At 38.3% G+C, this 17354-nt stretch overlaps 1 long non-coding RNA gene across 1 annotated transcript in view; it reads right to left on the bottom strand.

Moving 5' to 3' along the window:
* LOC113266161 (uncharacterized) overlaps window positions 1-17354 on the bottom strand; it is a 454130-nt gene that overhangs the window by 277937 nt on the left and 158839 nt on the right. The window contains exon 2 of the long non-coding RNA XR_008957144.1: window positions 16914-17086. This is a non-coding gene — a long non-coding RNA (uncharacterized LOC113266161). The remainder of the gene's footprint in view (window positions 1-16913; window positions 17087-17354) is intronic.

The raw sequence follows: 17354 nt of genomic DNA, 5'->3' as shown, positions 1-17354 counted from the left end.
CTGGGGATTTTGTATCATTTCCCTGCTATGAGTATATGATGATTCATAAGAGAAAAATGATATTTGTGGAAATGGGAAAATAGAAAAGGTGAATCATGACCCAAAGGAAACTTCATCTATACCATATACTCATTTATATGAATGAAGTCATTCTTCTAAAAGTTTAAGTTAGTCATATTTAATCCATGACTATAGCATCTTTCTATAAATCTCCAGTGAAATAGGAGTTAGCATAAATATCCATGAAATTCAAGCATATTTTTAAAACCCACAATTTTGGCCTAAATTACTCAGATAAGACACTGACTGCTGAGCTCCTTCTGCAGGGGAACTGCATTAACTACCACCACAGAGTAGAAGCAGACACCATCCCTGGAGTTTCTTTAAGTGTTTCTGAACAACTGATTACTCCTACTCTACAACTCAGAAATCATATAAACCTTTTGAGAATTGAGAGTCAATGCTTTCTTTTCATTTCCATTATATTAGAAAGTAATAGCACTGTCTCTGAAAGAAATTAAAGGCCCATGGCTAATATTTACTGTGGACAAACTTACTCAGAGTAATCCTCAGTAAATGTCAATTGTATGCACAGTCTACTAATCAGAGACAACAGGAGCCCTGGAAGGGAATTATGACCCAGCGGAGACTTCAGTTTATATGCTTTTCCCAGAGTATAAGACTCAGTGATTTCTCTAAGACTAGAATCCGTGTTTTCTGACTTTCAGGCAGAGCTCTTGCCCTGTTCCATACATCTACCTTAGGAAGCAGGGTGCAGTGTGAATATTTTGACCTCCAGGTTAGATCTGCCACTTCCCAGCAATGTGGTCATGGAAAAAAAGGCTAAACCTCTTTGACATTCCAATTTCCTCATCTGTGAAATGAAAACACTACCTGTAGTTCATACAATGGCTGTGAAGCTTAAGAGTATAGAAATAAAACTTTCCTAAGGTTATATCCCATCAGACAACCTCAACATTTCAATGGCTTTCAAGGACAAATATTTATTTCTTGCTCTCCTCACTGAACTGGGGTTCTGTGTTATTCTTGAACCCAGTACTTAGTTCAGGAACAGGAGTAAGAGGGCAACTGGATACCCACAAAGCCTCTTAAAACCTCAGAGCACTGAATGCTTTCATTTTTACCCATATTCCAATCACCAAAACAAGTCATGTAACCAAACCCAAAATGAATAAGCAAGATTACACCACTTATCAAGCAGCAGCAAATAGGGAAGATAAACCAATTTCCAGAGCATATAAAACATCAAATAAAATCAGTGTGTCCTAAATGATTCTACCCCGCTACTACCTCTCTAAGTCTGGATTCCCAGGTTCACAGATTATAGGTGTTCACTAACTAACCGTTGATCCATAAAATGGTTGGCTAATAATTATCATCATACAAGCAGTGTATACAATAATACAGGTTTTAGTCTGCAAACATAAACAATTTTCTTTTGGATGCCTGAGTCACATATTTTAATCACATGAATTTTAAACTGTATTTTTTTTTCAAGTTTCATGTTAAATGATTTTTTTTAAAAGATTATATTTATTTAATAGACAGAGAGAGACACAGCGAAAGAGGGAACACCAGCAGGGGGAGTGGGAGAGGGAGCAGGCTTCCCTCTGAGCAGGGAGCCCGATGTGGGGCTCGATGTGGGGCTGGATCCCAGCACCCTGGGATCATGACCTGAGCTGAAGGCAGACGCTTAATTACTGAGCCACCCAGGCGCCCCGCATGTTACATGATTTTAAGGCTTTAGGTACTGTGTGCTGTCAATGCTGATTCTCAATATATAAGTTTTAGTAAAAGGTTGAAAGCACTATCATCTCCAGTAATGGCTTCTCAGCTATATTAAGATGTGCTTTAGTAACGAAGTTAAAGTCTCTGAAATAACAATTGTCATGACTTAGATGGGTGCCAGGAAATACTGTAATATCAACCTACATGCATAGAAAATGCAGACTGAAATAATTTTAGGGGTCGTTTTGTGGTGGTCACAATTATAAAAAATCTCAAAAAGTAACTGCAAAAGGAAAGGATATCTCACAAGAATATATTTAGTATCACCCAATATTAATTTTTACCACCAGCATCTGGTGTCAGAACTCCTAGGACTATGAGGAAAAATGAAGAAACTATGATTAAGAAATAGGCGTTTCTACTTTCATCCAAAACTGCCATTTGCCTGAAGGTGACTTTGAATAAATTATATTCATCTTTGTTCAGAATCCTTGACTGTATATCACAATGAAATATTAAGTTGTATACTTACAAAATACCTAGTTAAGAAGGATATTCTCTTGGGCTGATTTCAGTGATGAATTTAGAGTTAGTGTCTCTCTGTGAGAGTCTATATTGTATAGGACAGCTTCATTTATAATAAAATGCTTCAGTATTAAAACGACCCTGAAACAATAAGAGATAGACATGCATAAACAGTCTATTTGGAATGCATTTATTTATGTGTCATTCATCAAAAGGGATTAGTTATTCTCTAGATTAGTGCTATGCCACCATTACTGCCCTGCATGGAAAAAACTTTCACAGTGATTTTCCATTTTCATCTATCTTTTGAATTAAATTAAATTAATTTTTAGTGTACAAGAGAAGAAAAACTTTCCCAGGGGAAACAGTTTCATCCTGAGCACTGTTCTTCAAAACCACACCTCCAGATCCCAGGATTTTATGCATTCACTCTCATTTGATATCAGAAGCACATTGATTTAAAGTAAGAAGCATTGTAGGTGAGACTCCTTAGGCAGGGCGCATTACAGAATTTATTTAAAGAAACACAATGTTTAGAGGAATTTATAGGAATAGGCTTAAATGCAAGAAAACAGGCAACCAAAATATTTGTATGATTTTAAACAAGTCAATATAAATCTATTGCCCAGCCCTCCAAAATTTCTCTCACCTGGTTTTTGACACTTCCACTTCCTCTCACACAAGAGAGCAATGCCTTTCAACCCATGGTTGGTGATAATGCTTTAAGTGTATATAAACTTGAGAATGACAACACATTATAGTCTCATCAAATATACAAGTAAATGAAACCAAATCTTTTCCTGAAAGCATTTTTTGACTGAGGAAAAGAGCAAGCAAGTTCTGGGCACATAAAGAAAAAAAAAAAAAAAAAAAACAGGAAGGGAATCCATGCAATGGAGCAAGGAGTCCAGAAAAAGCAAGCTTGATGCATCAAACAAGCTTCACTTATTTCAAGATTTTCCTAGAGTTGCAGCGAGTGGCTGCCTTCTATTGCATGATCCAGCCTCTGATCACGGTAGTGTGACCAGCTGCAACCCAAACCAAACTTAATGCTACTTTGGTGGAAAGAAGATTTAAGTTGTGGGTATAAGTGTTACTAGAACCCATTTCTTTAAAAAAAAGAGCCTCCTCATTGTATATACTAATTAAAATGAGTAAATAGAATATTCAAGTATCAGGAAATATCACATGCAGAGCTGTTCTAAAAAAAACATGACATACAAAGGACATGACAACAACTTAACACAAGGACTAAAGTAGGTCCACCAATGATAAGGAGGCACATTTGATTTCAGTATAAGAAAAAATTTTCTAAAAATTGGGGCGGTCCAAAACAAAGAAGGCTGCCCTCTGACGTGATGAACTCCTTGCTACTCAAATGTTCAGTTAAGGGGGCGCCTGGGTGGCACAGCGGTTAAGCGTCTGCCTTCGGCTCAGGGCGTGATCCCGGCGTTACGGAATCGAGCCCCACGTCAGGCTCCTCCACTAGGAGCCTGCTTCTTCCTCTTCCACTCCCCCTGCTTGTGTTCCCTCTCTCGCTGGCTGTCTCTATCTCTGTCAAATCAAATAAATAAATAAAATCTTAAAAAAAAAAAAATGTTCAGTTAAGGGTAATATGAAAAGGATGCCTGATTAAGAGCTGTGGAAGGAACTTGTACCAACAACTGAACTAAATGTAATGCTAAACACCTCTAATTTCTGAGGCCACTAAGAGAGTTTATAAGACATTGGTATAATAACCTAGAAAACACAGGGTTTTTTGGAAAATGATTATAAAAATGAAAAAAATTAAATGTTACCAATAAATCTAGAGGCCAGAAAAGACATGAACAAAGGCAAGACATGACTGGCAGTGGTAAGGAAAAGCAGGTAAACAGGCCACATGGGAATAAGATAATTAGGTAGGATTAAGGAAAATTAGGATGGGAAAACTGATGCAACTTGACCAGGGCTGAGTGCAAGTGGAATAAAGACTTAGGGATATGCAAATTAGGAGAATGAGAAATCAGCCCAAAATAAAGTCCCAAAATAGGGGCAGGGTTTAATATGTATTTCATGGGTGAAAAGAAAGAGTTCTACAGTCGAATATGTTTGAAAATACTGAGTTGAACACCATTAAACAGATTTCCATAGAGCCTTAGCCGTTCATCACAATTTTAAGTCTCCAAGAGAAGAAAACCACAGGCAGTGTCCCCATTAAATCAGTTTTTTACAGAAATACTAAGGAACTATTACTTTTAAGAATATACAATAAAAAATACTGAACTTCGTATTAAGAAATACTGGGCTTAGTATCGGACGGTGAGTGAAAGTTTGGACTTAGAACACGGGCTTGTACTCAAAGCCTAGTCATAATGAACCCAGCTAATTCACAGACTAGAAACAAGAGTCTCAAGCCAATTTGGGGAGGATGGACGATAAAACTAATCTCAAAATTTTTCCTAATGTTTTAAGCCTTGTTTTAGCACATGACTTGTATATAAAGTGAATTATTTTGCCATGTAGTAAAAGCCCTACACTGTACCAGATTCTGTATTCTAAATTGCTGGCCATGAAAATAGGATTTGGATAGTTATTTCATAAGTAAAATAAGGAACGTGAGTTGGGAATACTTCAGAGGGCCCAGTTTCACTGTTTAAAGAAAATAATCATCCTAGCTACCATGTATCAAATATGACCAAGTGCCAGATAATTTAATCCTCACCACAATTCCCACTTTAAAGGGGAGGAAATTAGAGATGAGACAAAATAAATAATGCTTCCAAGATCTCCTTGCTAGTAAGCCGTAGAGCCAGGATTGAAGGTCTGCCTAACACCAGAGCCTATACTCTTAAATGGTAGACGGTGCTGCTATTCAGTGATTCAAGGAGCATGTAGGACTAGCAATTCACAGTAGACGAGAGAATAACAATTTTACATATAGACTTGTTAATATATATATTTTATATGACTGGATCCTGCTTAAAATGCCAGCCTCTTCCCATTTTACTCAAAACCCATGACATGTATTATAAGGCTCTAGATTACAAGGACCTAAGTGATCTAGTCCCTGCCTACGTCACCAATTTTATCACTTGCCACTCTCTCTCACTCATAATGCTCCAGTTCACAATAGTTCTATATCACGCTATGCTCCTCCTTGCCTTGGGGCCTTTGCACTCGCTGTTCTCAGTGCCTGGAACAGTTTCTACCCCACACTCCTTCACATCTTCTCCCTCCAGTCTTAGCTTAAATGTCACTTGTTCAGAGTCCATCTTTTTCCACTGCATCTGTAATAGCTAACCCTCTGTCTCCTCTCCTCCCTTACCATACACCCCCACTACTATCACAGCACTATATTGCTTTGATTACATTAACCACAAACTACAGTCTTTATTTACTTGTTTATTTTGCTCCTGCTTCACCAAACTGTAATCTCCCTGAGGGCAGGAGGTCTGTCTTGTTTACCCAGACTAGTTGAAGGTTTAGTTCCTAGTGACTTTACTCAATAAATATCGTTGGGTAAAATGAATGCCCAGTAGGTATTATGCATTGAAGTCTGAAGAACAGAAGAGAAATCTGGGATTATTTATATAATTGGGAGTAATGGGCTTAAAGATGGTATGTGAAGTATGTGATGGTATGTGGATGGGTTCATCCATGGAGAATATACATAGTCATAAGAGGAAAGAGACTAAGCTAAAACTTGACATGTTAACTATTATCCAACATGGTCCACAATGATTCTTACTTCCTAGTTATCTAGCCTTTGGGTGTTCCCTTCCAAAATGAATAGGACTGACCTGTGTGACTAATAATATATCATACAAGTGGTAGAGTTTGAGTTGCAAGTCTAGGTCATAAAACACACTGCTCCTCCTTGCTCTCTCAGAGAGTCAAATGCCATGTCATTAGGATGCTGAAGCAGCCCTATGGAGAAATCAGCATGGCAACGAAATGATATCTCCTAATAGTCAGCACCAACTTGCAGCACCTGAGTGAAACAGTGGAAGCAAACCCTCCAGCTGCAGTCAAACTTCCAGATGACTGAAGCACTGGCTGACATCTTGTCCACAACCTCATGAGAGACCAGCAGTATGAGCAGGGGGGAGGGACAGAGAGAGAGGAAGAAGCAGGCACCCCACCGAGCAGGGAGCCCGACGTGGGGCTCTATCCGGGGACCCTGAGATCATGATCTGAGCCAAAGGCAGATGCTTAACTGTCACCCAGGGGCCCCAACAACAATATATTCTTAATTAACATTTGCCCAATAAGGGATTACTACAGACTCCTCCTATGAATTTTATAAAATGCCATGCCATAGTTCATTTCTTCAGGAATTATCTTAGAATAAATTTTTCATCACACATATCTTGGCTCATATTCTTAAATCAAAAACCAGACAAGCAGATGGACAAAAGAAGTACAATATATTAAATAATAACCTTTGGATGTACAGCATTTAAGACTATAGAAATTGTTGTGGAATTAGGAAAAGTATCTTACACAACAACGTGACCAAAATTTTACCTTTCAAAAACTGCTTAGCCTGGGTTGCTTCTCAGGAAAAAAGGAATGTCTGGGTGTCTGTTAAGTGTCAGGCCCTTAACTATAAGCTTTAAGATATGTGATCTCTTCTTTAAAAAACCCCATGAGGTAAATATTATTGGCCCCATTTTCACTTGCCCATCAGAGCTTCCTCATCTTAGCTCTGGGTCCTTTTTAGTTTGTGGTTTTAAATTTAGGTTGAATAACTGTCATGAATCGGAGAACATCAGGTACAGATCAAGTAAACTACTTTCAACCCTTCTTAGGAATTAAACAGTCTCTACAAAGTGAAGAATATTCTGATGATGAAGGCTGGAGTCCTTCTGGGGGGCAATAAACATTTGGATTTTCAAATGGAGCAGCTTAAGTTATAGAATCACAAGCCATATTATATTAGACCTGAAGGAGCTGAGAGAACATTTATCTAAGCCTCTCATATTACAGACGAGGAAACGGGATTCATTAGTACAGAATACTCTGTCAAATGGCCCAGAGTGAATCAGAAGCTCAAGCAGAACTAGAAATAGCAAAGCTGCCACTGAAGTTACAACAGCTTGGCACTTAGTAGATGCTCAGTAAATTAAATAAGGCCGTAATGCATCATCCTAGAACAATTACAGTTCCACCAATATCTAGTGAAAACTGGGAGCTTCCCCCATAAATCTGGAATGTTCACTTTCTTCCTTTGTAAGCCAACAGCATCAAAGGTTGAGATTTGAAGTAGCACCTAGCTTTTGCTGCACTGAAGAGAAGGGACCTGGGAATGTTGCCATTTTCTGAAAGCAGGTAAAAAATCACCTCAAAATGTAGTGGCTTAAAAACACAAATAATCATTTATTTTGTTTACAAATTTGTAATTTAGGCAGGGATCAACAGAAATAGCTAATCTGTGGACTAGAGGATCCACTTTCAGGATGGTCCACTCATGGTGGGCAAGCTGAAGCTGGCTATAATCTAGAAGTACGGCTAGCACCTGCACCGGCTGCTCCAGCTTCCTCACGGCATGGCGGCTGGCTTCCAAGAGCAAGCATCCCAAGAGACGGGAAGTGGAAGCTGCCATTTCTTAAAGCCTGGGCCAAAGACCAACACCAAGGGATTTTCACTACATTCTATTGGCCAAGCAATCACAGAGCCCTGACTCTGAGTAAGACGGTAATGATGTCACCTCTAAATGAAGGCGTATCAGAAAACTGGTTGGCCACATTTTAAAGCCATTAAAGAAGATATCTTTTCACTATAAATGTAAATATGATTCCATTTTGCTGACATGACAAAGAATCGAGCATTACTGGAGATGAGTCATAAATATCAAAGTTATAAACTATTCAAAGGTATTAATCCCTTCACAATATACTAATCACTCCAGGCAGTCAACGGACCTACTAGTAATGCTCAATCTTTGCCTCCATTTACTATTCCATATAAAGAGGATAATAATAAGCTCTCATGGGAAATAGAGAGGCTTATTTATAGCTAGAAAGGCAGTGTACTTATAATATGCCTTAATAAAATGCTTTTTTTTAAAGGATTTATTTATTTGACAGAGAGTGTGTGTACAGGCAGGAGCGTCAGAGAGAGTTTTATGTAGACTCCACACTGAGCATGGAGCCTGACGTGGGGCTCAATCTCATGACCCTGAGATCAGGACCCGGAGATCACAACCAGAGCCAGATGCTTAACTGACTGCGCCACCCCGGCGCCTAATAAGTTCTTGTTAAGAGTGAGTTATCTAGGGGCACCTGGGTGGCTCAGTCATTAATCATCTGCCTTTGGCTCAGGTCATGATCCCAGGGTCCTGGGATCAAGCCCCGCATCAGGCTCCCTGCTCAGTGGGAAACCTGCTTCTCCCCCTCACACTCCCTGTGCTGGTGTTCCCTCTCTCGCTGTGTCTCTCTGTCCAATAAATAAATAAAATCTTAAAAAAAAAAGAAAAAAAAGAATGAGTTATCTATATAATGTCCTACACAGGTGAAAGGTATAGTTATTATGTGCTTAAATACTTTTGCAACATGAAGCCTTTCCAGGTTCCTGGACAACTGTCCATGCCTGAATTGGAGAAGCCTCCAATTAATAAATTTTGCTGAACATGCAGTTAAATATCAAACCCTATTTTTGAAAATGACAGTTTTATGGGTTTTGAATTTTTACAAAAGAAGCAATACCTAATGGATACCATAGGATTTCAGAACTTCTTTGCAAATATCACAATATATGCTTAAGTCAATATATAATATACTCAGTCAGTTCTCCCAGTAAGAGTCCTATTCAGGAATTAAATTGTATTCACAGTCAGAGTTTTTCTAATAATATTTCGGAATAGCAGAACTGAATTGTCTTTCTTGCCATAACAAACAGGAAATTTTCAAGTTTAACTAAGGTGGTGTGGGTGAAGACCTTAAAACTGGTTCTTCTTGTGAGGAGTAGCTAGTTATTAGCACCTTATTTAGACCACAGGCACAGTAACCAATTGGAATTTTCCCCAGGGGTCCTAGGACTTAAATTAAATGACTTTCTACTAGGCAATTGAGACCACAGAAAGCAATAACTTCCTCAAGTTATGGAAAGATTGGTTAAATAAGATGAGATTTGTCCTAGCTAAAAATGGGACCTACAGCTGAGAGGTTGGTTTCTCAGGGACTGGGAAACAGAAAGCTCTATTATCCAGTTAAGTATTATTACTGCCAGAAAATAAAGTATATATAAAACAAGAGTCATACCCAGCCAGCCAGTGGGCTACCTTATTTGTATATGTGTATTTTATGCTCACACAGCGATTTTAAAGGCAATATTACCTAAATATGATCTCCTTCATTCATTTATGTTTGTTACACACACCTCCTTCAGAATTTTAAAAATTTGTGATCTAGAGAATTATCTGGATTAATATAAACTTATTTTCGAGGATTTATCAAAGAGTACATTTGGTGTAAACTTTTTTTGAGCCAGCTAAAAGATGATACCATATGCCCTAAATCAAAATCTGTATGAAGCAGAATCCAAGTGGGTGATGAATACAGTCACCAGAAGCATGGCCTCTACCACGCCATTAGACAACAGCCTCCGCACTGGAACTCTCCTTAACATGCTAACACTTTCTCTGTTTCGTTTCTTGTCATCCTTTACTCACTATGGTTTAGGAGGTGTTGGTAAATGCTGAGAATGGCCCTGAAGTGGAAAACAAAAACTTAAAACCCAAAAATGACTGTTGACTCCAAATTATAAATACATACGCAAAAAAATTTGTTTAAGTTTGTGCAAGAGAAAAAAAGTGGGGAGGGGGCATTCTTAAAGCACAGAAAGCAGATAACCACTCTAATAATAAGACTGAGCCAAATGATCTCAGTTATCTAGAAAATTTCAAAAAAGTTGTCCTGGGCTTTGAACAGCCCTGCTATTTAATTATGTTTATCTGTTCAGTACGATTGGCCAAAATAGAAAGCCACACTCACGGTTTGAGTCACTGATGTTACATAAAACATTTCCCTTCATTTGCTAATGTCAAAATATTCTGTCGCTCATTAAAATATAAATTAAGAGCCAATTTTTAACCATATCCTCACCGAGATTTAGAGAATCACAGCAGTTGTGAAGGAATTTAGAAACATGCATTGACTGTAGATTTCTCCAAAATCCATCCACAAAACAGTGAAGGGTTCTCTTTTTAATAAATTCCCCTGAAAACCACATACTGTGCTCACTGAAGCAAGAAGTAAAAAGAAATGATTGAGCAATATTAAAGGTGGGAAGTCAGACCCTTTTCTCTATAGTATTTTAATGTTGAAATAAAAAGCACTGGGTAACCCTTGGCTCTTCCAGCTGGGACACCAGCGTGTAGCCCCTCTTTGTGCTGCCAGGGTAAAGAGTCACCGGAAAGCCCATTCTCTCTCCATATTAAGACAAATTTTAAAGGCAAAACCTCCAACTAGACTTCCCAATCTCATATTTTCTGATGATGTGATCTGCTGGTCTACTAAAGAGGTTAAAGAAGCAGATTTCGTTTCAGACTTGGACTGACATTACTACTGTCTCAATGCATTTCAGATTGGATGGGAGAGGGTTGTTTTCAACAAAATGTTATTTTGCTATCTAATGATCTCAAATATCTTAAAAGTCTAGGCTGGACTTTGAAATAAAGAATGGTGTTGCAAAATATTACAGATTCTCTATAATTGCTAGACTTACAGTAAGATTTCCACAAATCCCCCCTCACCAGGCATATCGAATGTTCTCACCTTTTCAGGATGAAGAGTATATAAGATGTTTACAAATAAGCACTTGACAATCACCCATTGTATGTATTAGCATAACCAGTATCCACAGTAAAGAGAATATTTTCTTACACATTGTGTTAAAAATTCTTCTTTTTTAATTTTTTTTTTAATTTTTTAAAGATTTTTATTTTATTTGACAGAGAGAGAGACAGGCAGCGAGAGAGGGAACACAAGCAGGGCGAGTGGGAGAGGAAGAAGCAGGCTCCCAGCGGAAGAGCCTGACGTGGGGCTCGATCCCAGGACTCTGGGATCACGCCCCGAGCCGAAGGCAGACGCTTAACGACTGAGCCACCCAGGTGCCCCCAAAATTCTTCTAATAAAAATAATATTTCCCCCACTCCTGTCTGCCTCCTTCTCCCTCCAGCACTACTACTAACAGGTCAAGAAAGAGGACCTATGGTTAAACTGCATTCCGGAAATTTTATATATTTTATATTTAGGGGATTTATCCAGCTTGTTAGCAATAGATATATTTGAATACATGACAGATATATCTAGTATTAACATAATCTTTTTTTTTTCCTTGTCTACACTTTGTTTCTATATAAAACAAATTGTTTCTCCCAAGCATAGTTAAAAACTGTCACCCATGGAGGAGACTTCCACAAGATGGCAGGCTAGGAAGATCCTGAATTCAGTTCCTCCCACAGGCATACCAAATTACATTACATTTGGATCATTTCCCTCAGAAAAAAGAACTTAAAATTATGCCCTCCATAATAAGGGATTTAAACACACACACACACACACACACACACACACACACACACACACACACACACCAAGACAGGTAGAGAGGCAGAAACAGGATCTCGCCAAACCCCACCCCTGGCATGCTGACACAACAGGGAGGGATTTCATCAGTCTGGTGCTTCTCCTGGAGGAGGAAGGGGTTGGCGCCCCACATCAGGCACCCAACCCCAGGATATGCAAAAGGGAAAATAAGCTCCCCAAAACGCCTGGCTTAGAAAGACAATGGGGTAGACTTCCAAGTGACCCAACGTGCAGCAGGAAACTGAGATTCCCCTTTTAAAGGGCTCATGTACAGTCTCACTTGGCCAGAGACCCAGCTAAAGAAACACCACTTGAAAAGTGCCTAGACTATATGTGAAGGCAATTTATTCGCTAATCTAAAAACATCTGCCAAAGGAGCAAGGGACAGTTGAAACTCTCCCCAGAGACAGAGGCAATGGTGGATGGCATTTTCTTATTTCCCCCTACCCTGCTAGCACAGTTGGTAAGCTTACATACAACACCCTCCTGCCACCTTGCTAAGACTGTCAGGATGAGCAGTCGTAGCACTGTCCCAGTGTCTTGCTGAAGCCAGACACTGCAGGCAGTTACAGCACTCCCTCATTCCTTGTATGAGGTTGACAAGTAGGCATCCAGCCTAAAGCTGGCGCACACACACAAATACAAGGCACTGTCCTGCTGCATTCCTGAAACCACCATGAGTGCAGTCAAAACTATCCCACTGACTCTCTAAAACTAGTGAGTGTGCCCCCCCCCCAACACTGTCCAGCTGCCTTGCTAAAGCCAGCAGACATATACAATCCACACAGGGGATGCCCCTTGATCCCCTGTCCCTGGTGTCCAAGGAGGCTGGCATTCCTGGGCTCCTCAGGAATTTAACAATCAGAAAAGCAGTACTTCACAGGCCACCACCACAAGGGACCGCACAGAAAGCAGACTGAAATATAACCTCAGTCTTTCTATGAAAAAGGCCTATTTACCTGGCCTGGAGCTTCAACCTGAAGGACAGGCTTCAGGTTTCCCACATATATAAAGGCTAAGGAGGTGTTCCAAGGAACATAAGCAAGGAGACCCCATCCTTGCACACTCCCTTGGCCTCACTACAAGATAACAAGATCTCACAGAAAGGAGTCTATATACTTGGGAGCCCTGAGTTTTGCAACTATAGCTCAGGAGACACCTCCAGACCTCCAGGTCCAGAGACCAACAAGGATTAGGATTATGGCCCCACAGGACTATATATATTTACATACTTTAAAAGCTGCTACCTGAGGGTCTAGCTTCTAACCAGCCTAAACTAAGATGCTAAATGAGATTCCTCCCCTTGGATCACTGACCGGTCTTGGCATACCCTCAACAACAGAAACAGATCAAGAATAAATCAAGAGGCATTTAGGAGGGTACATGTTGTGATGAGCACTGGGTGTTATACGCAACTAATGAATCATTGAACACTACACCAAAAACTAGATGTACTATGTGTTGGCTAATTGAACTAAAATAAAAAATAAAAATTTTAAAATTTTAAAAAGAATAAATCAGAAGGTTCAGACAATCAAAAAGATTTGATTGAGCGAGGGCAAGGTTGAATAAAAAGGATCATGGCCTACACAAGTCCACTCCTTCAAGAATGAGAGAAGTAGCTATTTTGCCTAATGCACAGAAACACACACACAAAAAGTATAGCAAAATGAGAAAACATGAAAATATGTTCCAAATGGAAGAATAAGACAAATTCTCAGAAGACCTTAATGATACAAATCAAAGGAGAAATAAAAAATACCAAGGGACAAATAAATATAGGACTATGACACACCAAAATCTATAGGAAAGCGATTCCAAGAGGGACATTCATAGCAATACAGTTCTACTTCAAGAAACAAGAGAAATTTCAAACAATTTAACTTTACACCTAATGGAAGCAGCAAAAGAAAAAATGAAGTACAAAATTAGTAGAAATAAGAAAATATTAAAGATCAGAGCAGAAATACACTAAAGACACCAATGAAAGAAACTGAAAAAGACACAAACAAATGGAAAGACATTCTGTGCTCATGGATTGTAAGTATTAGTATTGTTAGAATGTCCGTATATCCTAAGCAATCTACAGATCTAATGCAATCCCTATCAAAATTCCAGTGGTATTTTTCACAGAACTAGAAAAAATACTTATAAAATGTACATCAAACAACAAATGACCCTGACTAGCCAAAACAATGTGGAGAAAGAAGAAATATGGAGATACCACACTCCTTGATTTCAAACTATACTATAAAGCTATAGTAATTAAAACAGGGTGGTATTGGCATAAAAACAGACACATAAATCAATGGAACAGAATAGAGAACCCAGAAATAAACCCACACATATATGGTCAATTACTTCACAACAAAAGAGGCAAGAATACGCAGTGGGGAAAGGACAGTCTCTTCAATAAATGGTGTTGGGAAAACTGGACAGCCACTTGCAAAAAAAAATTAAAGTGGACCACTATCTTCCACCATATACAAAAATTAATTCAGAATGGATTAAAGACTTGAACATAAGACCTGAAGCCATGAAACTCTTAGAAGATACCTAGTTGGTAAGCTCCTTAACATCATTCTTAGCAAAGCTTTGTTGATCTGACTCCAAAGGCAAGGGAAACAAAAGCAAAAACAAACTGGACTATATCAAACTAAAAAGCTTCTGTACATACAACAACAACAAAAACAAAATCAACAAAACAAAAAAGCCACCTACTGAATGAGAAAAGATATTTGCAAATCATGTCTCTGCTAAGAGGTTAATATCGAGAATATATAAAGAACTCATATTTCAGTAACAAAAAAATCCAATTAAAAATGGGCAGAAGGGGTGACTCGGTGGTTCTGTTGGTTAAGTGTCTGACTGGATTCTGGCTCAGGTCACGACCTCAGGATTGTGAGACTGAGCCCCACAACAGGCTATGCACTCAGCCGGGAGTCTGTTTGAGATTGTTCTCTCCCTCTGCCCCTCCCTGCTAGCTCTCTCTCTCTCTCTCTCTCTCTCTCTCTCTCTCAAATAAATAAATAAATATTTTCTTTTTTAAATGGGCAGATCTGAATAGACATTTTTCCTGCCAAAGAAGATACAGAGATGGCCAACATACATATGAAAAAGATTTGCAACATCAAAACCACAATGAGATACCACCTCACACGAGTCAGAATGGCTAGTATAAAAAACACAAGAAACAACAAACGTTGGTGAGGATAGAAAAAATGGAACCTTCATGCACTATTGGTTGGAATATAAATTGGTGCAGCCACTATAGAAAACAGTAGGGAGGTTCCTCAAAAAATTAAAAAATTATAGAAATACCATATGATCCAGCAATTCCACTACTGAGTATCTATCTATCCGAAGAAAACAAAAACACCAACTGGAAAAGATATATGCGCCCATGTATTCATTGCAGCATTATTTCAATAGCCAAGATATGCAAACAACCTGATTGTCCTTGATGGATGAAGGATAAAGAAGCTGTGAGATATAAATATATATATATATGTATATATATATATATACATATATATATATATATATCTACATACATATATATATATATATCTCCATACATCTATCTATATAGATACACATACACACACACATACACACTATATCTATATACATACATATACATAGAGATACACACACACACACACAGTAGAATACTACTCAGCCATAAAAAAAAAAAAAGAATGGAATCTTGCCATTTGTGATCACACCAATTGACTTCAAGGGTAATTTGATAAGTGAAATAAGTCAGACAGAGAAAGACAAATACTGCATGATTTTACTCACATGTGGTATCTAAAAACCAAAACAAATAAAAACCCATACTCATAGAGACAGAGTACAGATGGGTGATTGCCAGAGAGGTGAGTGGGTTTTTTTTATTTATTTATTTTTTATTTATTTATTAGGAAGAAATTTGAAAAAGGAAAAAAGAAAGCTATCACCCATCATATGTTATATCGGTACCTGTGCACACTTTCTTCCAGGTATCCTTATACAAAGACTTTTCTAATCACAACACGAGTTATTTTTAAACTGTCTTATTCCTCAGGCAAAGAGAATGAGTCTTTAGAAATGTAATGCACATAATACCTACAAACAGTGGGAAGACACAATTTAAAATAAAAAAGAATCTTTTTTTTCAACACTTTCAGTGGAATTTTCAGAGTTCAAGAGCTGGAGCTGTCATTGAATAATAGAGAGGAGTCTGAGGGTATGTACAAGAAAAGTAAGATAAGATGGACAGTTTTATTCCTATGGACCTTAAATACAGTTCCAAGCAACTCTTAGAACTGTCTGCCTGGGTCAGACATGCTGCCATGGTCAGGATGCTCTAAAATCCTCACAGGCTTTCCTTTTCTTTCCTTCCTTTCAATCTGAGAATATTTTTCCTTTCATTTACTGTTATAGTATCTTCTGCTATTGAACTATTTCTTACAGCATGTTCTTTCTTTGTTCAACTGGATTCCTTTTAATATCTGAAAAAGTGGTAGCCTCATTTTATTTATTATACAAAGACAGACTGGGGATTCAGACTTCCTAAATTAGAGTTCCAGTTCCAAAACTGATTAATTGTATGACCTCAGGCAAGTCAACCAAACTCTCTGTACCTCAGTTTCCTGATAATGGGAATAATAAGAGAACATAACTCAGAGTGGTGCTGAAAAGATTCAATTTTAAAAGTTAGGCAAGCACTTAATAAGATACACTGCACTCAGTAAACACTCAATAAGTGTTTACAAATAATTAGAAATCGTTTTTTAAAAACTGGTAAGTTTTTTTTGACTGTTATTTTCTTAGTTATATTGCTCATACATCCTTTCTAAACTTATATCCTTTAGATTTCTGCCAAGTTTTCTTTAACTTTTATCATCATTCAGTTTACCTGCATTGCTTTAGTAACTTAATTACTTAAAGTTTTGTCACATACTTGTAGCTGCAGCTTGAAACTGTAGCTCTCATATTTGCAACAAGAAGAAAGCTGGACAAACAGAAAATTAATGACTTTTTCTGAACTCATCAGAGAACTAAAGTCACGGGACATCTGACCTGAAATCTGGAGAGATGTGGGGCGGCCATGTAAAAGTAACAGGCGTGTGGTAGACACAGGGGTCCTAGAAGCAACAAACCCTTCTGCTGAATTACTTTGTAGCAGTAAATGCTTCAAAAATAGTCTTGGTCCTTTTCTCCTGTGCAAGCTCTGTCTTCTCTTTTCCATGGCACTGGAAGAAAAGAAAGGAGAGAATAATTAAGGAGATGCTACATGAGGGCAACAGAACCACTGATAATAAAGTTTTGCTCCCTCCAGAGCCAAACTAACACTTAAACTCAGTCAACCTAGAGTTTGGAAGTTATTTTCATGGCAAAAGGGCAAATAGAAGAACCAAAGGCAAATATGCAAAGTAATCAAACAACTTTTACCCTCTCTTGCTTCATCCCATTCCTTAGGCATCAAGACCTCATGTGACACTACAGTAATCCAAACTGCCA

Source organism: Ursus arctos, unplaced genomic scaffold, assembly GCF_023065955.2.
Source record: "Ursus arctos isolate Adak ecotype North America unplaced genomic scaffold, UrsArc2.0 scaffold_37, whole genome shotgun sequence".
Classification (NCBI taxonomy): domain Eukaryota; kingdom Metazoa; phylum Chordata; class Mammalia; order Carnivora; family Ursidae; genus Ursus; species Ursus arctos.
The sequence above is the reverse complement of the archived record's forward strand: the minus strand, read 5'-3'. Positions and strand labels throughout refer to the sequence as shown.